This window comes from Lagenorhynchus albirostris, chromosome 13, assembly GCF_949774975.1.
Source record: "Lagenorhynchus albirostris chromosome 13, mLagAlb1.1, whole genome shotgun sequence".
Classification (NCBI taxonomy): domain Eukaryota; kingdom Metazoa; phylum Chordata; class Mammalia; order Artiodactyla; family Delphinidae; genus Lagenorhynchus; species Lagenorhynchus albirostris.
In genome coordinates this window covers 36,802,467-36,826,089 of record NC_083107.1, presented here as the reverse complement: position 1 = coordinate 36,826,089, position 23,623 = coordinate 36,802,467, and the positions used below count along the sequence as shown (strand labels likewise).

At 43.3% G+C, this 23,623-nt stretch overlaps 1 protein-coding gene and 1 long non-coding RNA gene across 3 annotated transcripts in view; both read left to right on the top strand.

Annotated features, from left to right (window-relative positions):
* The window catches only part of B3GNT2 (UDP-GlcNAc:betaGal beta-1,3-N-acetylglucosaminyltransferase 2), a 160,439-nt gene extending 143,608 nt beyond the window's left edge, over window positions 1-16,831 (top strand). The window contains exons 1-5 of one of the 2 annotated variants that reach the window (XR_009544126.1): window positions 1,370-1,463; window positions 13,192-13,403; window positions 15,071-15,175; window positions 16,095-16,315; window positions 16,559-16,831. The gene's annotated coding sequence lies outside the window, so the exon portion shown is untranslated. Of the gene's footprint in view, window positions 1-1,369; window positions 1,464-13,191; window positions 13,404-15,070; window positions 15,176-16,094; window positions 16,316-16,558 lie in introns of those variants that run through there. The other variant, XR_009544125.1, reaches the window with a different exon arrangement.
* A 528-nt stretch (window positions 16,832-17,359) lies between these two features.
* On the top strand, window positions 17,360-23,400 carry LOC132531146 (uncharacterized). Its single transcript, XR_009544028.1, has 3 exons — window positions 17,360-17,469; window positions 17,767-17,919; window positions 23,230-23,400. It is a non-coding gene; the product is annotated as an uncharacterized LOC132531146 (long non-coding RNA).
* The last annotated feature ends 223 nt before the right edge of the window (window positions 23,401-23,623 follow it).

The following is a 23,623-nucleotide window of genomic DNA, read 5'->3' as shown; positions in this document are numbered from 1 at the left end:
TGGTGAGAGTAGGCAACCTTGTCTTGTTCCTGATCTTAGTGGAAATAGTTTCAGTTTTTCACCATTGAGGACGATGTTGGCTGTGGGTTTGTCACATATGGGCTTTATTATGTTGAGGAAAGTCCCCTCTATGCCTACTTTCTGGAGGGTTTTTATCATAAATGGGTGTTGAATTTTGTTGAAAGCTTTCTCTGCATCTATTGAGATGACCATATGGTTTTTCTCCTTCAATTTGTTAATATGCTCTATCACATTGATTGATGTGCATATATTGAAGAATCCTTGCATTCCCGGAAAAAACCCCACTTGATCGTGGTATATGATCCTTTTAATGTGCTGTTGGATTCTGTTTGCTAGTATTTTGTTGAGGATTTTTGCATCTATATTCATCAGTGATATTGGCCTGTAGTTTTCTTTTTTTTGTGACATCCTTGTCTGGTTTTGGTATCAGGGTGATGGTGGCCTCATAGAATGAGTTTCCTCCCTCTGCCCAGCTGACTTCTTGACTGCAATGTCACAAGAGACCCTGAGCCAAGTCACTTGGCTAAACCACTGCTCAATTCCTTACCCATTCAACCTGTGAGATAATAAATGTCAGCTGTATTACACTGCTAAGTTTGGGGTAATTTGTTATACACCAATAGATAACCAATGCAACTAAGTTAACCTCTAAGCAGTTCTTAACATGTGGTGAAGTATCAGGAACCCCGTTAAGAATCCCATAAGAGCTATGAACCCTCTTAGAAAAATGCACAGACACAAAAACATGTAGCTCACAGTTTCTCGAGGATCATGTATTCTGATAAAGCCCATTCATGGATCTCAGGTTTAAAATGCCTTCTCTAAAACTAGAATAGTCCAAGTATAAATTGTTTCCCACAGAATCCTTTTCCTGTGGATGACTAATTTAAAGCATTTTTTAAAAATTCTTTCCCTCAGTTTATTTTTCTTTGAGATAGAAGAATCTGTTAAAGAAGAACTCTCCCTGCCCCACACCTCTACCCCTCGCCCCCACCCAGTTCCCCCAGGCTCTTTCCACCCAGCACATTTCAAAGAGCAAAGGGGTCAAACTCACTTTTCTCATGGTTCTATTTTTGTGACTCCATTCTTTTGGAAGAGAGAGGGTAACTGGTGGGACTTCCAGAAAAGTCAAACAGTAATTACTAGAAATACAGGAAGGAAGTATGTTCTTGAAAGATTAAAGCTCCAGAGTTCAGAGCTGAATGAGTTGGCCTGGTTTGTATTCTCGGGAAACATTGGCGCTTTGGGGAAAATCCTACTGAGCTCGCTTTTCATCCCCTTGAGCCCCCCAGACCATGTTTTCACATATACCCATCTCCAGGCTGACATCACTGGTGCAAAGGAGAAGCATAGTTATTCCTCTCCGTTTTCTACTTGGGAAGATAAAGATGTCAAAAGGGACACAGACACAGGAGGAAAAGCAATGAAACTTCCTCTCTGAGGTCAGTATCTCCTGAATCCCTGGAGGCCATGATTTCTGATCAAACAGTAATTGCGGCTCTGAGTTACTTCTGCTTTAGGGACCCAGCATGGTTTTCAGTTCTATTCATGGGCACTCCCCGGTTTCTCTGGGCTGCAGAAATGTATGTAATGCAATGCAGGAAATGTAACCCAGGAAGAGAGAGAGAGAGAGCTTTGGGGGCACCATGGTGTGTTAATTTGGGGCAAATTAAGACATCCTATAGGGGTTGGATATATGTGACTGGAATTCTGGAGAGGTCTGGGTTGGGAGATTTTGAGTAGTTAAAACACGAGGATAAAAGAGCTTGCTCGCAGAGAATGGAACCCTGAAAGCTTGTGGGTAGAGGAGGAAGAGAAGCCCATTGAAGTGTGGGAGGAATGGTCGGGAAGCTGGTGAGAAGAACTAAGAGAGAGAAGGATGTGAGAGAAATCAATGGCCAAGGGAGTTTAAAGATGGAGAGAAAGTAGTTTCAAATGTGAGCAGATGGATTAGGGAAGTGACAGTTGAAGCATGTCGATTGTATTTAGCATGAGTAAGGTTCACTGATGGTCTTGGAAAGAGCATATATCAGTGGCATAGAGGAGACAGAAGCCAATTCGAGCAGGCTGAGGAGTGAATGAGCTGAGGAAGTGGCTCACGGGTATATGGCTAAACAGAGTCACCCAAGATTTGAAACCAGATGAGGTAGAGACTTCTCTCAACCATATCGTGGGCAGGAGTGTAAGAGGCAGCTGGAAGGCTGTGGCGAAAGGACCATTCTCACTTTGCTGTTTGTTCATAACCTACTTTCGCTGAATGAATAAAATCATATCTTTAATAAACTGAGGGAGCTCTCTACAGATATAAACTTTGGTATGGAGAAGATGCAGCTAAGTGAGCAAAAGCCATCCGCCCAAATTAGAACTATCAGAAGAAAAAAGTCTTGCCAGGCACGGTGACACACAAGAAGCTGATCAAGAATCAAAGAACTAAAGGGTAAAATGTGGTGAGGGACGTGCAAGTAATCCATAGGTCAGGGAGGGAGATAAGATGGTCTCTGCTGCCTTGTCTAAATGCAATAACCTCTGAGACACTTGGCCTCTGAAAAATCAGCCCCGGTCTTAGATGATCTAGAGAGCAAAGAGGAGATGAACAAATTGCAACAGACAATCCTAGGACTTAGATTCAGAACACAGAGAACATGGGACTTGTAGTATTATTTTATTTCAAATACATTGATTTTCTGTGTGCTTTAACAAATATCAATTATTTTATAATCTTTCTGTTTTAAAAATTGAGTACAGACAACATTTTCTAAGAAGTTTTCCCAGACCGCTGGTAGGGGCTGCTACCCTACACAGCAGAAACTCTTGCTGTGTTTCTCTGTGTTCCCTGAAGGCCTATCCCTCCCTCTGTGACTGTGTTACTATGACAACGTGTCCAGTGGTTCTGTCCCTTGGAGACACCGGTTGCATGTGATCCCCAGCCCTTTGGCAGAGCCCAGTCTGCAGGTCCTCCGGGCCACACTCTCGGCCTGCGTTCAGGTTTAGGTAACATTCCTGGGGCTTCAGGCCCCACAGGACTTGCTGGCCTAGGTCGGGACCCTGTTCCTACTGCAGACTCCCTTGCCGCTGCTCCCAAGCTTGTTCCTGCACCCACTGCTGCTCCTGAGCTGGTGTCTCCTGTTGGGACACCAGCTGTGTTATGCAGGCTAGAAAGATCGAATGTGAGGGCCAGCACCAACTTGCAGGAAGTAAGGCTGGAAGCCCGCAACTTTTTTGTGATGTGCTCAGCCTCACAAAACCTCAGCTGACTGCCTGCTGTGTCCACAGAAAGCTCCACCACCTCCATTAAAATACAAGAAGGGAAGTAATCAAAGAAAATTTTCCTGTCGAACGTTTGGTGACGACCAGGTATAAGGAGAGGAACAATAAAATATGAAAATGATGACGACCGTTATGCTCCCAGATGCCCTTCCTGTCGAAAAAGTCCAGCTTGGAGGGTGGAGTGGGGAACTTGGTCACACAGCTGTGAGCGCAGGACAGTCCCAGGGGCAGCTCTCTTGCTTGGGGGTCCAGAAGAACAGAGCCAGCCTCCGGGTTGACTTCTGGGAGCGTTGGCTTCTTTGATGTCACAATAAAGCAAATGTTGGACTTTGTCAAAAATTAGAAGGCAGGCCTGACTCACTTTGCTGAACCTAAAGCCATGTGGCTTCTTTGGGGACTGGGTCTGACTGTGGAAAGTCCTTAATGCCTGTAGTGGCATTTGCCGTTGAGGAGTTTTCTGCCACAGTGGCTGTGAAACCGGACCCCCAGTTGGGAAGGGGCCTCCTAACAACCCGGTCACCTTGTGTCGGCTGTCACAGGACCCTGAGATCCTATCTCCTGCCTTCTAGACCCACCACCTCCTGGGACCTGAAGTGGAGCCCCACCCCTAATGCCTACCAAGAAAGTTTTTGGGAAAATAATGTGAAACAATGATTTTATTGTTTTTGTTTAAAATAACATATTTATTATAAAAGTTCAAGTAATATAGAAAAGTACAGTAAAAGGAGTAAAAAAAACAACTCACTATGAATCCTACTGCCCAAACATTCCCAACATTTATAAAGCATCATTAGAGACTCTGTTGGTATGTGAATAAATATAATGAAAAAATTTTATAAAAATAGGATTATACTCTGCACACCATTTTAGATGAAAAAAAATTTAATATTGTTTTACTTGAATTTAATGTCAGAAGAATTGAAGCAAAACTTAGAAATGACTAAATTGGTTGTTTCTTTCTTTCTTTTTTTTTTTTTTTTTTTTGCGGTATGCGAGCCTCTCACTGTTGTGGCCTCTCCCGTTGCGGAGCACACGCTCCGGACGCGCAGGCTCAGCGCCCATGGCTTACGGGCCCAGCCGCTCTGCGGCATGTGGGATCTTCCCGGACCGGGGCACGAACCTGTGTCCTCTGCATCGGCAGGCGGACCCCCAACCACTGCGCCACCAGGAAAGCCCTAAATTGGTTGTTTCTTCACCACAAGTTCTTAAAAGAGTCTTTTAGAATTAAAAAAAAGAATGAAAAACATTAGAAGATTGAATTTTCTATGCTTTAAAAAAAAGACAATTTTCAATTTTAAGTAATATTTATTGATCTTCTGCTGTAAATGATGAGGAATTACCCACTCTTACATTTTATCCCATGCCCAACTCTGTCTCTTGACTTTTATTATATTCCACTGTTACTGTTTCTCTCACTTCATTTTGTTCTCTGACTGTACTTCTTTCTGTTGTTTAGTTTTAGCTCTGTATTTAATGAACTCAGTGCTCACCCCTTCATGTTACCTCAGTGTTACAGGTTCAGTTGTATTCTCCCCAAAAAAGGTATGTTGGAGTTCTAATTCCCAAGTACCTCAGCATGGCCTTATTTGAAAATTGAGTGTTTACAAGGGTGATCAAGTTAAAATGACGTCATTAGAGTGGGCCCTAATCCAGTATGACTGGTGTTCTTATAAAAGGGGAAATTTGGACACAGATATGCACAGAGGGAAGACCATATATAGAGACATAGGGAGACCACCAGGTGAAGATTGGAGTTATGCTGCCACAAACCAAAGAACGTCTGGGGCTACAAAAGCTGGAAGAGGCAAGGAAGGATCCTTCCTTAGCTCCTTCAGAGGGAGCATGGACTTGCCCTCACCTTGATTTCAGAATTCTAGACTCCAGAACTGTGATACAATATTTTTCTAAGCCATCCAATTTGTGGTGCTTTGTTATGGCAGCCCTAGGAAACTAATGCACCTAGGTTCTCTATTCTAGAATTTATTTTGACTCCTTCCTTGGTTGGATAGATTTCATTCAAAAGTTGTTTTTTGATAAGGCTCCTGGATGCTTTATTCCCTAAGGTTGTGCATGCCTGAGAATGTTTGTCTTTGTACTTGAAGGATAACTTGGCATGTACACAACCCTTGAATTTACTTTCCTTCAGACCTTTTTAGATGTTGGTCCTCTGTCTTTTGGCATTGAGAAGAAGCCTGAAGAAACTTGATTTTTCTCTCTTTATATGGTTTATTAACTATCTGACTATCCATGTGAGATTTTCTTTATCCTTGATGTTTTATAACTTCAGTAGGATATATTCTGACATTGAAGAGTCTATATCAGTTTTTCTTGGAATGTATATGTCCTTTGTAGGTTCAAGTCATCTTTGTTTTAAGAAAGTTCTCTTCAATTTTATTTTTGAAAATAATTTATACTTAATTCCTTGTATTCTCCTTCTTCAGAAATGCATATGCTCCTTCAGAAATGCCAAGGATCCCATTGGTCTTCTATAACAATGGCAGTTTTTCTAGAAACATTAACAAATCTTGGTTTTGTTGTTGCTGTTCATTTTGTGTGATTTCCCAGATTCTTTCCACTATGGTTCAAACTACAGGCAGTTATTTGTATCCTATTTTCTGTTGCATCTAATGTAGATTCCATCTTTATCAAGGTTTACTCTTCCATTTTTATCCTGAATATACTAGCTTGCTTTTTATCTTTTTCTTTCATTTTTAAAATCACTTCTTTGAATTCTTATGTCTTTTCTTTAGGGTCTTTTTCTAGAAAGATAGTGTTATCTGAAATTTCTTTGAGAATATAGAAAATTTATCTGAACATCTGTTCTGTTTCCTTGGGTAATTCTCCTTGTGATATTTATTTTTAAAGCAGCTTTTGTGTATATTCCCTTTCTCTACAATTTCTATGTGTAAATCCTATTATGGTTTCTTTTTGATTATTACTTATCATTGAATGAGGTCTACTACTGGCTGAATAATAGTATGACAGGTAGAGAAGTTGGTGGAGGAATTAAAGTCCTTCAACTTTAACAGGTCTTATTGTCTCACACACCCTTTCAGTTATTTCCTTTTCCTTGGGGACCATCTCCTCTTAGCTTTTAGTGTTCTGGAAAGCCATGTGACTTAGTCTCATAAGCTTCCTGTGGTGCAATCCAGTGGTCCCTGCCTCACTTGCACCATCCCCTTGCATCACCCCACGCACTGTTGTCACACGTCTCTCTCTCTGGAGGCGAGGTCAGCAAGGTGATTCCTGCAGCCTACCTCCCCTGCCACTCTGCAGGATGAATCCCACTCTCTACAGGACATTTCCCAGTCTCTGGAGGCAGCCTGTGCTACCACATCTCAAAGATGGAATAAAGATGTCATCAGCCAACCTTCCACCATGGACCTTTGGAAAGATATGGGTCCTACCGTGGGTCCAAGGAGGCACCTGGCATCTCTCTTCCCTATTCCAATTCTGATCCCACAGTAATCAGCAGGTTTACTCATGGTTTTTCATTGACAGTTTTGGTCCTTCCTTGTCTCATTGAAAACAGAGGCCTCCTCGCTTTATTTTTCATTTCTTTTGCTTTGTTCATTTGGTTTCATAAGAGGAGAGTGGAATAAATATTTTACAGGAAGCTTCTGGTCTTGAAATGCTAATTGATAATAGACTCTATAGCTTGGGAAGATTTATCTGTATTATATCTATATGTGATTATAAATAGGAACATAATCTATTTTTCCATTTGTTTATATTCTTCTGCTATCTTAGTTTTAAAAGTGTCCTTGTTTATATCATGAATAGCACTCCTTAGATTCTCTTTGTTTTCAAAATGAAGATATCTTTATGACTTTTTATTTAAAAAATAGCACATGCTCATTGTAAAAATATTAAACAATATTAAAAAGAAAAATCATCGCTTCTCGGCCTTTTGGCTAAGATCAAGTGTAAAAAGAAAAATCACAGTGAAAATCACCTAAAATCCCACCATCTATACATAACTACTATAAAATTTGTGTAATCATCTTTTGAGACATTTTCTAAGTGTGCATAAATGTTTCTGTAATTTGACAAAATGAGGTCATAAATGCTGTTTTGTAAAGTTTTAAGATTTTAAAAGTTCTGTGTTAATACATTATCAATGGAAGAAATTCAAAGGAAGCAGAGAGCCCCTCCTTACTCTCTCCATCCTCTTCCCCTCTCTTGGGAAAAGCACTTGTCTTAGACTTCAGGTCTCTCTCTGTTATTCACTTACATACATTTATAAACACATGGAACATACATAATTTTTGAAAACATGAATTAGATTATACTGAATACGACTGAAATTCTAAATTCGGTATTTTCTTCTTTGTTATTATTGTGAATAGGATCTCATTTTTAATATTTCTAATCAGTTCAAAGGAATTAAGCTGTGTTTTGAATATACACTGAATCTTATATTCATCCACTTTACTCAACTGTTTTATTAATTCATATAAAGCCTCCGCATGGCTACAGTGGCCAGACGATCATTTTAGGTGGCTGGGGTGAAGGTGGGACTCATAGGGCTTCCTGTTTTGCTACTATTTTTAATAACAATGTCTGCTTTGCATTAAAGATAAAACAAGCTCTGTTTTAAATAGCTCTGTATTATGTTATTGTCATATATTTCTATTCCTCTTTTTTAAAATGAAAAGTGACTATTGAATTTTATCAAGTGCTGTTTCAGCATCTGTTGAAATCATCACATTTTCATTATTTAATCCAGTGAATTGGATGATATTTTATTGTTATTATTAATAATAGTTGCCTTTGTGTCAAATCCTTCAGTCATTCTTGGGAGCCTCTTTGGCCATAAATAAATATTAATGAAATTTATGTATATTTTAATGTGAGATTTGTGGGTGGCTTTGATCTATAGGTGAAGATTCCCTAGACCGTGCTTCTTACTCTTTTTATCACTATTGTCCCCCTAATAAGAATTTTTTTCCTTAATTGTCCCCCCATGTAATTTTAATTCCACAGATACACTATCTATCTGTATTTGTACTCTTTGTATATCTGCACTTCCTACATAAAAGAGAGTAAGATTCTTTAGCCCCTTCAAGAACCAAATTGCTCCATTGGAATGCATGGAGCTGTCACCCCATTGTGAATACATGGCCTATAGTATTCTTTGTTTGTACATTACCTTTATTAGATTTCAGGATCAAGCCCTGTGTATCTTCCCATCTTGGAATGAACTATGCAATAGGTCACACTTTTCAAGGTTCAGAAACAATGTATGGAATAGTAAGAGCTGCTTTAAGTAAAGACCAAGTCTATTCATCAGCTCCTCTCTGACCATCCTAATAAAAACAGACCAAGAAATACATTTGACCTTTGTCATCACTAACAAAGTTAGCCCCAGGGCCTTCCAATTCCAGTTCAGTCCGTTCCTAGAGAGACTTTGCCAAGCAAGACTTTGTAAATTGTAGCCCACAAGCTCTTTTCTTCACAGCATCAATCTCAGGCCCTTCAGCATGTGGATCAAAGTATTTGCAATACTTAGTGGATAAGACAGGTTATAGGACAGGAGAGGAAACCAAGGGGTGAGGGCCTAGAATGTCATTAGACCCCTAAAGCTGTATGCATTGCTTAGCAGGAGAACATGGCAGCCATGGAGAACAAGACTCCATTGGGGCAGCTGCTTGTAAAGCCAAGAAGTGAAGCCAAGGATTGACAGTACAGTAGCTGGGTTTGAACCCAGAGAGAAGAAGTGGAGGGCAGAGGTTGGAGTCACCAGCTGAGCTGTAGATTGGGATGTTGCAATAGGTATTAAAGTACACAAGGGTGAGAGCCCCAGGCTCTGTTCTCAAAGGCTTATATTGCCTGTAGCACATGCCTCTTTTGTAGCTTCAGTCCTGTCTTAAAGGGCTAGAACTCCTTAATTTCCATTTTTCAAGGGAGGTGATTAGTCTGGGAAAGTTTGGGAGGATTTAGTATTCACCCATATTGTGGTGGACACACCCTAAGGTGACCTCCAATAAATAACACTCCTGTATAGTAATCCCCTCCCGTTAGATGTAAGTGGAACCTTGTGACTTGCTTCTAACTAGTGTATCATGGCAAAGGTGATGGGGTGTCATTCCTTAATTACATATGATAGATACAGATATAGCTAGCTAGCTAGCTAGACAGACAGACAGACTGGAGAGATTCTTCTGTTGACCTTGAAGAAGCAAAATGCCATGTTGTGAACTGCCTATGGGGAGGGTCACGTGGCAAGGAGCAGCAGGTGGCCTTAGGACCTGAGGATAGCCAACAGTTAGTAAGAAGCTGGGGCCTTAGGCAAACAGCCATAAGGAAATGGATTCTGCCAACAGCCAATAAGCTTGGAAGCAGATTTTTCCCATCAAGGTACCAGATAAGAACACTGTACAGTTAACACCTTGATTACCACCTGTGAAACTCTGAGCCAGGAACCCAGCTAAGCTGTACCTGGACTTCTAAGCCAGCGAAACTGTAAGATAATAAATACGTATTATTTTAAGCCGCTGGATTTGTGGTAATTTGTTATGCAGCAACAGAACACTGTTGCCATATATGTGTGTGTGTGTGTGTATATATGTGTGTGTGTGTGTGTGTGTATATATATATGATCGATCTATATCTATATACCTGGACACTTCTTGTTGAGTAGCTTTCTAAATTTCTTTCTCCCTCCAAGTTATTGGTTTAATATTTACTAGGTTAAGTATGGACTTCCATATTGTAAAAAAAAAAAGAAAAAAATTGTTCTTTTCACTCATATGTTCAAATCTTATTAGCAAATGCTTTTGTGTTCTATTCTTATTTTTAAATTTTGTATATTGGTTGGTATCTCCTTTCTCAATTCAGATTTTATTGAAATGCCTTTACTTTTCAAATACTTAGCTTTTGGTTTTATTTACTGCGTCCAGAGAAATTATTTTTTACTTTCAAAATGATTTCCTTCTGCTTTTATGGTTGTATTTTCTTCTTCCTCTTTAGTCTGGCTTGTCTTTTCCTTCCTTTTCTCATATTGTCAATTGAATTCTTTCTAAAATATTCCCTTTTATCAACCACCAAAAAAGAGAAAATTTTAAATCATAAAATTTCCTAAAAGTACTGCTTTGACTACATTCCACAGAGATTACTGTGGCATGTTTTAACCAACATTGTTTTCTGAATAAACTCCTTTTGTGTTCTTTATTTCCTTTCCAATTCAACTGTTGACTCAGTAAGTATTTTTACATTTCCAAGTAGTTGGTTTATTTTTATTTGTTTTGGTTGTTACTTTATATTTCATTCTATTTTGGCCAGAGAACATAGCACATTTCTTTTCTGTTCTTTTTGAACTAGTAGAGATTATGTCTGTGGTCTAGCATGTGGTGTATGACACCATATGGGCAACTGCCATGGACAGTTGGAAATTATACATAGTACAAGATATCCATTAATTCTATCTCTAAGAGATTTTTTTCTCAAGGGCTGGGACAGTCTCAGGAACTAAAGTGAGAGTTGAGGAATATCTAAAACTGTATTAGCAGGGGGACTCTGGTTCCAGGCTGAGCTGGGAAGGGCAGGAGTGTGTTGCTGAAATAGAGGGGGAATAGTTAAGAGAATAGCTGGTACGACAGGCCAGAGAGGTGGAGAAATAATAAGGTGTCACATGCACAGTGAGGCAGGTCCAACAGTAGACAAGCAAAGACGTCAAAGAGGAGATAAAGAGTGAGCGGTGGATCTCTCTGGCATATTTTGGGGTGGCATTTTCTGCTACCCTTCAAGGTCAAGAACAGCACACTGTAGGAGAGCCTGAAGTTAGGAGGAGCCGGAACACTTGTTAACTTCCACAACCTCTGCACTGGCCCTGGAGGCCTGCCAGACTTTACCTTACTTAGGAAAAATACTCCATTTGATTAATCTGCCATATTTGCATTTCTATTATTATGCAGTTGAATTCAAGCCTCACTGAGGATAGGACAGTAAAATTTCTTACTATAATTGTTTTTCTAAAATGAAATTTTCTTGTATTTATGCCCATTTTTGCTTTCTGCATTTTATAACTATATTTTAGGGTCATATATATTCAATGTTCTTAATATTTTATTATTAAATATGTCTTTTCTATTATATGATGATCTTTTCATTCTTTTGAATACTTTTTCCTTTTATTTGGTAGGCAGTGAAAAGCAAAAAAAAATTTTCTCATAGAAGAGAGTTAAAAGTTCTGATTGTCGTTAGTTAGGACCAAATGTAGAAAAGGAAATGTTTATTGTTTGTTTTAAGTAATTGCCCATTACTGCTAAAAAAAAAAAAATGACTTACCACACGTACTTACTTGCAAGATACAAATAAGCAAAAGACATAATGGAAAAGAGATAAGGAAATATAAAAATTAAAATAAAATATGAACCCAGGAAATGACTAAACAAGAGAGTAAGTGAATACAATCAAAATTCTTCTACTGCATACAAAGCACCCCAGTTCAGATCGAAAAACAAAATCCGTTAGTAAATTATGAGGTACACTCAAAGGTTTTTTTAAAAGAAAAAACCTGGAAAGTTAGATGACTATTTCTATCAAAATCAAACAGAAAGAAGGGAAAGGAGGGTTTCTAGAATCATGAGTGGCCTCTGAGGGCCCCTCATCTCCTCAATCCGGTTCTCCCACGGAGAGGGGGCCACTGCCCCCAAATGCCTCGGCTCTAAGGTGTGCTGTCAGGGGTCCCTGGAGGCTCCCCTTGTAGTGGGTACAAACCTCAGTCCACCAACTCAAGTGAAGAAGAAACAGAAGCTTCTCTGTTTTCCTTGATGCAGCTGAACTTCTAGTATAGTCTGCCAGGCCATCAAGGTGTCCCGATTCATCCCAGCCATATACGGTCCACCCCTTTTCCTCCGGGTGTCTAGTTCTGGAGGACTTCCTGTGGCATGAGGATGGCACAGCAGGTGCTCCTTGGTTGCTATGGGGATGCAGGGTCGCTGGGGACTGGGCACCCCTCCACTGCTGTGCTGCTCTTGAGTGCATGCCAGGCTCTGTCTGCCTTGACACACTGCACACCCCCTCCCTTCTATGGGGTCTTGGCACCTCTCTGAATGGGATTCTATGTGGAAAATGAGGCACAGGCCCCCTGGTCTCAGATCCTACATGTTCATTCAGGATTTTGCTCTCTCCCTGGGGCTCTGCTCAGGACACAGGTCCCCGAACCCTCTTGTCCATGATCCACTAACATCTAAGATGGGGGTAGCAAACAGTCTAGATCCAGTTCAGGAGGTTTTTATCTGGCTCAGACAGTATTTAAAGATTCTTTTGAAAAGATTATGAACATCTTTTAAAATGAGAGTTTTGGCTTTTAGATCCAGCTACCAATTACAGGAAATGCAGAAGACAGAGGAAGTATGTTAAATGACACCAACAAAATCCAGACTGTGGAACACTCTACATGATAAAGGACCTGGCTTCATTAACAGATACATCGCAAGAGTCCCAAGGGTGGGGAGCAAACCTAGAGATGAAAGGAAACTTAAAAACATCAATCACTTGCACTGTGTGGACTTTGGGTCCTATTTCAAACAAACTATAAAAATAAAATTATATAAAGTAAACACTTATGACCACCACGAGAAAACTGTAAATTTTAACACTGACAGGCTATTTGATCGGAAGTTATTGGCGTTTATTTAGTGATGATATTGTGTTATGGTTTAAAAAAACATGAGTTCTTATCTTTACAGAGAAAATGATGAGTCTGGGATTTACTTCAAAATCATTCAGGACTGGGAAAGGGTGGGGTTATAGAAGAAACGAAATTAGCCATGAGTTGACAATTGTTGAAACTCAGTCATGGGTACAAGGAAGTTCATTATACTAGTTTGCCTAATTTTGCATATGTTTTGAAATTTGCCGTAGTGACTTTCTTTTTTCTTTTTCTTTTTTTTGAAGGAGACCTTCCACATAAAAATTCTGATTTTGGATTCTTTTGGAAAAATGGAAATACCTGGTAACACTAGCCCAGACCTCCATCGTGTAACAACCAGCGGAATTGAGAAGTGTTACAGGAACATGCCGTCCAGGGAACCACAGACCCCACCACTCCCTGGTGCCCTTAAAGCCCACTTCCTGTATCGGTGCTTCAGCCTCAACATCAGCCTCTGGTTTGCAATCCATAAGAACTTTCCTTTCCTTCCTTCTGGGCCTTCACTCTCCTTCACTGGGCCCAGCCATCACGGGTCAGGTCGGGCTGGGCCAAAGTGGGTGCTTGACTTTCCTTCCTTTTCATGATGTTTTTCTACCAAATCGTTTTTCTGTGCTCTGAAACCTTTGTGGTCCCCCAAGAGTGGAGGATTTTGAAACTCAAAAGCCAGAAGGAGACACTTCTCCCTCCTCCATCCCCTCCGGGGCAGTGCTTCATATCACATCCCTTCCCTGAGGGAGTGCGAAAGAACAGCCTGAGGCTTTAAAAGGGGAAACAGCAGACCAGGATGGGAAGGAAACCAGGGGGGAAATTTGGTTAAGAAGGAGATATGGGTCTTAGACATATCAGATTTGCAACTATTAAAACGTTGGATAATATCAAGTGCCACAAAAGGTGAAGGAAAGCAGAATATCTCATAGGAATGTTAACTAATCTTTCTGGGAAGCAGATTGAAAGTGTTAAGTGATGTGGAATATGGGCCACTCCTACAACCCAGTACTTGGGGACGCTGAGCCCAGAGACATTCTTGCCCAGGCCCCCAAAGAAACATGTGTGGATTTGTTCTTGTAGAATTGTTTGTAATAATGAAGATTTGGAAACACCTAGAAGTTTATTCATAGGAAAGTAGTTACATAAAAGGTTATATGAAAATGCTGAGTACCATTCAGCAGGTAAAAGGAATGCTCTGGTCCATATTTACTTATATTAACTTGGAGCCATCTCAAAATCTCATAGTCTTGACTGGAAAAAAGTGAGAAAAGAATGACATGTTTACCAAAGACTACTTAAGCATATTTTTAAAAATATGCACAAAATGATACCAATATTGGGCCTAGATACACATAGAAATATAGATTGGCCAGACACAAAGAATCACAAGGACGTAAGAGGAGAAAAATGAGATTGGGGATGGGGTGAAGGGGTCAAGAAAATAAAGTAAAATAAAAGTGAGCCCTGCGTATGCTAATAAAGATGGTATGCATGTGGCTAATTGATCCTGAGCAAAGGAGGTCTCGGCAAACAGAAAACTACAGCAAAACAAAACATCAGTTAATGTTTAAAATATTAACCTGATGCCTGTGGAAAGAGAACTCTGTGAATAACCAGAGGTCTGATGAGTGCCCAGAGGTGACCGAGCAGTCCTGCAGTCCCTGTGATTCCCTCCACCTGATCTCCTGCTGGGGTCACTCCATAGCTTGGCCTTGAGTTGCTTTTATCCACAGACTTTCAGCCTCCCAGCACCGCTGACTGCTCTCAGGAAAACTGTTGGATCACGAGATTTTCCCACAGAGATCGTCACCATGGGGTATTTTCAACCTGTATTAGCCTCGAGTTCCTCCAGCAAAGTCAGGATATCCTGGGAACAAGTACTCCTCCAGCCCCTGAAGCCTCCTTTTTAATGCGCCTTCAGTACCCAAAACTTTCTCAGACAGAGTGTTATATGAGGTCCAGCTTTTTTTGCTTGGGGTGTGGAGGACAGAGGTGAGCGGTTCTGGCCAGCAGCTCTGTTTCCGCTTGAAGCCCCACTCTTGGGGAGCGAAGGGGAGAAAGAGGGACGAGGAGCTATTTGCTGTCTCCCTAATCCATCCTTCTCTCTCTTCCTCTTCCCCTCCCTCCTTTCCTTAGAAACATATATTCAGTGCTGAGTGTGCACAAGGCACGTGGCAGCCCCCATTGAATCTGGCATTGTCCCTGCCCTCAAGGAGAGTCAAGTCCGGGGGGGAGCAAGCGGTGAGTGTGGTCAAGCATGGTAGGGATTTGTGAGGGGCGAGGGAGCTATGAGACCACAGAGGCGGGCAGCTATATCACATGGGAGGCTTCTTGGAGGTGGTCCTCCTTGAGCTGAGTCTGAAAGGGTAAATAGAGGTAACAAGAAGGGAAATAATGGGGGAAAGGTATTCTATTGCAATGGCTGGGAGGCATGAAACAGCAGGACACAGAGGGAGCTGTCAGCAGTTCATCATGTCTGGATTTGGGGCTCCGGAAGAGCCTTGGGTGCTAGGACTTCGCTCATGTTCTATCTCCTCCCTGAAGCCTGCAGAACTGCCCCAGTCCTGCCAGATCCCCCTCTTCTGAAATCTTGGACCAACCTTTTATAATTGCATGTTCCCCTACTGTTATGGTGTGTGTGTGTGTGTGTGTGTGTGTGTGTGTGTGTGTGTGTGTGTGTGTGTGTGTGTGTGAAGGTTTTGTTTCCCAGTCTCAACTTGGAGAGGGGCCCACAAGCCCAGGGTTTCTCCCACCCAGTGCCTTGCATCCAGCCTTCACCCCACCGAGAGGGTGGCTCACCCAGTTCCAAGTGGGTGTACTGTTCAGTGGGGAAGCAGACTGAGGCGGTGGGTAGCAGCACCAAATCCCACATAGTGCGTTGGGTTTTCAACCTGAGCGGCTTCTGTAGGGATATGTCTGACCGGGCTGTCATCTGGGCCAATGCCCAGGTGAATGTTCTTCTCAGAGGGAGACCTGAAAGCCCTGGTATTCAGCCTCTCAGATGGTGCCCAGTGAGCCCCACCTCCCGGTTTTCATGGTCTTGTGCAGTCTCCTCCCACATTGTGTCAGGATTGATCGGTATGACCAACAAAATACAGCAGATTGATGGCATATGCCTTTGAGGCTAGCTCAATAAAAGACACTATGACTTCTGCATTAGTTTCTGTCTTGGACTGCTCACTCTGGAAGAAGCCAGCTGCCATGTTGTCAGGACACACAAGCAGCCCTATCAAAGGTCCATGTGGTACAGAACCGAGGCCTCCTGCCAACAGCCATGAGAGGAGCCATCTTGCATGTGGACCCCCAGCTCCAATCAAGCCTTCAGATGACAGCAGCCCCGTTCAACATCTTGAGACCTTGAGCCAGAACAACCCAGCTCAGGTGCTTCCAAATTCCTGACTCTTAGACTGTTAGAGATGATAAGTGTTTATCATTTAAGTCATGAAGTTTGGGGTAATTTGTTACATAGTGATAGATAACTAACACAAAACACTTGGCAATACTGTGTGGCTTTTCCTGCTATGGGTTTGGGGGTTTCCTGGCTGGGGTTTTGCCTCCTCTGACGGCAGAAATATGAGGGCTCCCAAAGGTCACAGCCACTCACCCCGTTCCTTCCTTCCACAGGTGCTTCCCTTGATGGGACCAATAGCCCAGCAGCAGATGCAGAAGAACTCTCCTCTGAACTTTCCTTATCTGCCTGGCACAGAGCATGGAGAATCAGCAGCCACCCCCCCACCTCCACCCTCCAGCTGGTCTCCAGTCAGGGAGGCACCGACCTTGGGCACCAGGACATTCCCAAAGAAATTGTGTAAACAAGCCTCATCAGAGCCTTCCATCCTTTGAAGCCCTCCCCCTCCCCTGCCCGCTTTTGTTAAGTTGGTATATGAACCTTTGCCTCTGGTTCCTCAGTGAGTTACTCATTACACAGTGCTCCTGCACTCAGTGTGTGCATAAACTTTGTCTTTTCTCCTGTTAATCTAGCCCCTACCCCCAACCCTCGAACCTAAATTGGTAGAGAAAAAAGGTTTTCCTCCCGATACTCTCTAATCAAAGGAATCCCCAGGGGCTATCAGCTGGGAAGTTCTGGAGCCCTTTGCACTGAGTTTGCTCTCTGGTCACGTGCACTTTCCTTAAGAACAGCCATCTCTGCAGGGCAGCTGCCCCAGGGAGTCTCAACCCCACACCCCAGCACGGGTGGCCAGGGGCCCCCAGAAACACAACTGCTGGACCTGAGGTCACGGCAAGGGCAAACTCTGACTTACAGAAGCTGCATCTCCTGGTCTGTAGCAGCTTCTTTTCAGATTTTGGCTTATTTAGCAAACACTTAGTGCTTGCTCTGTGCTAGGCTCTGTTTTAAGTACATTAAGTCATTTAATCCTCATAACAACCCTATGAGGTCAATGCTATTGTCTTCATTTTACAGATAAGAATCCTAAGGCACAGAGAGGTTAAGCAATTTGCTCAAGGTCACACAGCGAGTAGTAGCAGCATAGGAATTCGCACATGGGCAGCCTGGCTGTGCACTCTGTCCTGAGGTAAGAATTGTCCATTCGGTGATCATTCTGTGCCACTGGGGCACTGTTTCTCGGCCAGGGCTCCTGGGGCTGGACAGGGTTATGTGTTTGAGTTCTGGCTATAGGGAATCCAGAGGTCCACATCCCAGCTGGGCATGGCCTCCTGAGGAAGCCAGGTTACATCCTTACTAGGGAAAACCACAGGGGTTTACCTTCTGAGGTCAACCTCTGTACTCAGTCCTGAGGGTCTGCCTGAGGCCTGCCTGGGGCAGGAGGATATCCTCTCTGACCACGCTCATTCTTGCCTTCTCCCCTTAGCTCAGCCAGGCACCTGCGGAGAGACCCTCACACTTCCCCATCTGCCTATACCAGTGGTTCTCAACCAAGAGCAATTTTGCCCCCCGAAGGACATGTGGTGATGTCTAGAGACGTTTTTGATTGTTGTGACGAGAAGGCTGCTACTGGCACCTAGTAAGTAGAGGCCAAAAATGGTGCTAAACGTTCTGAAATGCACAGCATGAGGCCTCACAACAAAGGGATTACCTGGTCCAAAAGGTCAGCAATGCCGAGGTTGAGAAACTGACCGGGGCCCATCTCACAGCCTCCTTGAGGCTGAGGACCCTCCACCACACACACACGATCTGATTTCTGTTACAGTGGTGGTCCAGGGTCCTGGGGGTGGGGGCAACATGCATCCTCACCTCAGCATCTCTTGGAGGCCACCTCAGAACATGAAAGACTCAGTTTGCGCTGCAGCTACAAGTTTTTGGAAATAAGAATTTTGAGGCACTGACAAATATAGCTGATGTTCTTTTGTATCAGGCTCTGTGCTAAGTAAGCATTTCACATATTTTATCTTAGGAAATCTTCATAAACCAGTCTTAGATGCTATTATTATCCCTATTTCAAAGATTGGGAAACTGAGGCTGAAAAAGGTTAAGGAACTCACCCAAGGTCACACAGCTAATAGGTGACAGGGCCAGGTTTCCAGCTGACCCATGCAGACCGATGGCACAGATGTACATACCCAGGCAAAGTAAAGATAGCAAGTTTCCAGGGAGAGCCCGCCTGATGCCCACCCTGGGCCTGCCGGAGGTCAGGGGTTTGGCGCCCTCCCCTGGGACGGAGGGATCCAGCACCACTCCACTGCACAGCTGCGACAAAGACTCTCCGAGCTGGGCAGAGAGCAGCTTGACCTGCCATGGTTCTTAAAGAGGGAGGAGTGGAGAGAAGGCAGAGGTGGGTTTGTTCTGTACAGGGACGGTAAAGACAGAAAACCCACCGGGAAGAGATGGGCGAAGAAGCCAGGCTTGGGAGCTCTTTATTAGTTACTGTAGCAGGGGAAAGAATGGGAAGCTTCTTTCTAAGCCATAAATGCCGTCCTTTGATCCCTGTGCCTATCAGAGATAAATGAGTCACTTAGGCCTCAGGAATTAATGACTGTTCTAATTATTACCTTAAGTGACCTTCCAGCAGTAGTAATTCTCACCACTCCCTGCAAAGTAGCTGTGTCGGGGTTTGACCAGGGTTGGGGAAGAGGCCGGACCGAAGTGGGGAGAGTTCCTTTGGTGACTGGGCTCAGTTTGCAAAGAGGAAATCAGCCTCAGCTCTTCAGGCCAGAGAACAGTTCGACCCAGACCCCAGCTTCTGGGCTCTGCCTTCTTCTTTGCCTTCAGGGCCCTGTTGAACCCTGACCCCACTGAGAGGGTTGGACCAGAAGTGTGTGCAGAGCTCCAGGGCCATCTGAAAGCAAGAGGTAGTTTGGTGGAAAGTTAACACGACCTTCCGCAGGCCCCTTCCCATTCAGATTCAAGGAAGAGCTTTGAAGTTTCCTTTGTGTGCATGTTTTCATAGCCCTGATCCTGCTGTACTGGAATTAGCCTGCAGCCCTGCCCATCCCTGGAGATTTATTCCCCAGCTACAAAAATCTTAGAAAAATACTGCAAGCTCCACCCAGCATCCCCAAGCCACTGGCTGCTTTTTCCTCAGGCTAAAATACAAAGGAGCCCTCAGAACCGCCACCAGGAGACATTTTGTACGTGTTTATAGTTTCTCTAGAGTCATTCCGATGACCCCCTAGAACCGGATCTCGGGGCAAAAGCTTCCAAGATGTGTGTGCTGGGAGGTGGGGCGAACGTGGTAAGAGGAAGGGTGAGAGAACAGATTGTCCCTGAAGCTGCCAAGGGCCAGGGCAGTACCAGCAGGGTCCAAAGAGAAGAAAAAGCAGGTGGACTGAGCTTTTCCAGTCGTACCCCATGAGCCAACCACTGCACTTTGTGTAGACAAACATCAGTCTCAGGAATCTGTGTTGCTCTGAGCGTCACAAAAGGGCCTCTGCTATCATATTGCCCAACCCCACCAGAAGGTCTGTAAGCTGGTATTGAAGAAGGGGGGTGGGGCAGAGGGAGGGGGAGTGAAGGAAGAAGAAAGACTGAAACAGATAGACGGACAGACAGGGAGGGAGGGAAGCCCGGAATCCCAAAGCCCGGAATCCCAAATCCCAAAGCAAAATCCCAGGTAGATTTTGCTTACCTGATTTGCTTTTCAGAGTAAAGACTCTGAGCAATGGTGCCATCTTGTGGTCATGAGGAGGAATTACAACCAGTCTCTCCCTCCCCCCACATCCCTCCCTCCCTCCTTCCCTCCATCCCTTTATCCACCCCCACCTCTGTCTCTCTCTACTGGGTACATAAATAGATCACATAATGGGAAGTACTAATAAGTGTAAGGAAGAGAAATCTAGCAGGAGAATTGTAAGGCCATTTCAGGTAGTAATTGACCAGGCACAACTATTATTAAGCGGCTGACATTTGCTCAGAGGCCTGAAGGGGGCGACGGAGCAGGCCGAGTGCATATCCGAGGGAAGAAGGAATCGCCAAGTGTAAAGGATGCAAAGGCCTGAAGCTTATGTGTGCATCTCCTCAGGGCTGTGGTTCTAGCAGAAGCAGCTGTAGGAGATGACGCACGAAATGATCTAGGGGTCTAGAGTCTAGGGACTAAGAATAGATCTGACATGTATCCCTTCTCTGGCCAGCCCTGTTGTCAGCATCCAAAGATACCTTTAGAGAAATCCACCTGCCCAGGGCCCACCCACAGAGCACGTGGGATGGCCATGCTCTAGGTCCACAGTCAGGATCTTTTCTGGCTCCCATCCTTCCAAATCCAGAAGCTGACTTTCTCCCGCCAGATGGAGAAGCTTAATTAACATACAACAAGAAAATTACAATTTCTAGAGCCTCAAATAAAAGATGCCCCTAAAACTCCATAAAAATGGAACTGACCCCATTTCTTAGGGCTTCAGTTCTGCTTCCTTTTTTTAAGAAACATTTAATTTTTAAAAAACAAAGTAATATATATTCATAGTTTAAAAGTCAATAGTATTACGATGTTTGTAATAAAAAAGAGCATCCTTTCTACCTCTCAGTCCCTTTCTCCAGAGGCAAGCACGTCTAGTCTTCCCCTATTTGAGAAGCTGACTTTTGATGTGAGAAATCCAACACGCTTCACTGTCTGGGCCGGTGTTTTCTTTCCCCAAATTGTTGGACTCCCTTATGTGGCCAGTGGTGATCCCACGACTCTGCCTTTGCTTATATCAAACAGTCCAAATCTCCAGCTGAATGACATGTCCACTAAGAACGCAAAGGTGAAATAAAAGAAGAGCAGCTCTTTCTGAGAGAGAGAACGCCCAAGTGTTCGAGACCTGCCTACTGGCCAGTTCGTGTTCCGGGCTGGCCTGCTCTGCCCCTTGCTCATTTCACAAATGGTGCACAGTGTCCAGGTGTGTTTTGCTCCATTTCCAGGTTAATAGAGCACAGTTTGCAGCTGTGCTTACAAAATATCACCTGGAACATTATTTGGGGGTAGGGCGTGGGTTGCTAAGCTTTTTAATTTATTTCTGTAGGTTTATATTCTCTGTAGGCAGGGAGCCAGTTGCTTACAAGTAAAACTGCTCCAAACTAGATTGCTATCAGAGCCCATTTGGTTTTGCTTTTCCAGCATATGAGTCAACAAGAATGAGTCAGATGCTTCCTGAGTGGCCTCTGGGTAGATGAGGTGACTGTTTCGTCAGGTTACTTGACTCAGAAGGTCAGAAATGCCCGCAACAAGAAACCCTAGGACTTGATAGCTTTTTTTCAGTGTTTGCATTCACAATCCTGTGCAGGGGCCCCAGTCTTTTCCCTGAGAGCATTCAGTAGCCTGGGTGGCCAGGTCAAATGACTGCTACCAAAATAAAAAAACAAAACAAGATCCACGGGAATGTTACAAAACAGTGAATCTAGTCTTTTCATTTTTGTGGTTTTGGCGACTGCTTTATTTGGGTATGTTCTTGATGGTTGATGGTTTCAGAGGGTTCTATCCAAGTGGAAGTCCTCTGACGAGAAAGTGTAAGTTGTTCCTTGTAACATTCCCCATGTTAGGGAACTTGGGCTGACTGCAGCTCCAAGCTCTTGCTCTGGGCTCTTCAGGGTCAGTGTCTTCTGCTCAGGTAAGTTTGGCAGGTAAGTTTGTTCAGGTAATACTGTCTTGTTACAGGGGGCACCTGACTGGGTCTGGGGAAAGGCCCTGGGAGATGCTTCCTCTCTGAGCCTGTACCTCGGCCTGTGTGTAGGGAAGGCAGGTTGGTCACTGCTGCCTCGAAGCTAACCCAGCCTTACCTGGATCAGAAGCTATAATAGACTCACTTAGAGTAAAATCACTGGCTACCAGGGCAAAGCAGGACTTAGCTGTCTTCTCCCTGCCACAAGAAACAGGCCTGCCGTTGCTACCTCTCCAGTGAGAGTGAGGGTGACATTTGCCTCTGTGTGGTTTTCAGTTTTAGGAAGATGGAGTTTGGGAGCTGGGGGCACGGGGAGGCCTGACAATTTTGACAAGGACTTACAGCAGGATTCTTGGGTGCTGCCCACAGGACTAAACCACGGCAACATTTCACGAGGCCAGTTTGCCGAACGTATCGTGCCCAGGTCCGTCCTGGCTTATTGTTAGTTATCAGTTACTGTTAAATTTTAAGATTACCCTTTTTCATTCTTAAAAATGTCCTGCTTTGGGGGATAAATGATGTGGCCACCCAATATTTGGGGTACCTTTGGGGAATGTATCCTAAGAATGTGTACAAAGATGTAGCTTCCAGAGATGTTAATACAGGGCTACTAGGCACGAAGAAAAGTTAGAGATACGTTATGTATCTACAATAATCCTACAATAAAGGATTAACTAAATTAGTTAAATAAATTATAGTACATCCACATAGTGGAATGCTAGGTAGCCATTAAAAAATGAAATGTAACAAAATAGTAAATAGCATAGAAATACATGCATACTATTAAGGAAAATTACTAAACACTATATATATGTCTATATAAACATATATGGTATTATTCAAACCTAGTTTACAAAGAAAAGGAAACATATGCACTTAAAAGGACTGGATACACAACACTGTAAAGCAATTATACTCCAATAATGATGTTAAAAAATAAAATAAGGACTGGATGAATACACAATAAATTGGTGGTGGTTATGTCTGGGAAGTGGGGTTAGAAGTGGCTTCTATATTCTCCCTTATGCTTTTCCTGTGCTTCTAAATTTTCTACAATGAGCATATATGTTGTAGCAGAATAATGACCAGAGATGTCTACATCCTAATGCTGGGAGTCTGTGACTATGTTAGGTTACATGACAAAAGGGAATTAAGTTTGCATATGGAACTGTCACTGCTAATCAGCTGACCTGGAGAAGGTGAGAGCAGCTGGGATAACCCAGGTGGGCCCAATGTCATCACAGGGGTCTTTACATGTGGAAGAGGGAGGCAGAACATTGATGCCCTGGGAGAAAGTCTCCACCAGCTATTGAAGACGGGAGGGAGCCAGAAGCCCAGAAAAGCCGGCGACCCCTAGAAGCTGGAAAAGGCAAGAGAACCGGTTCTCTCCTAGAGCCTCCAGAAAAGGAACTTGGCCCTGCTAACACCTTGCTTTGAGCCCAGTGAGTCTCATTTTGGACTTCTGACACCCAAAACTTTAAGGTGATAAACTTGTGTTGTTTTAATCTGCTAGGTTTGTGGAAGTTGGTTACAGCAGCAATAGGATTTTAATAAAACAAATTTCTCTTTTAGTCAGAAAAAAAGAGATGATGATAATAAAAGTCATTTTAGAAGAAAGGATTAGAAATCGCTCCTTGT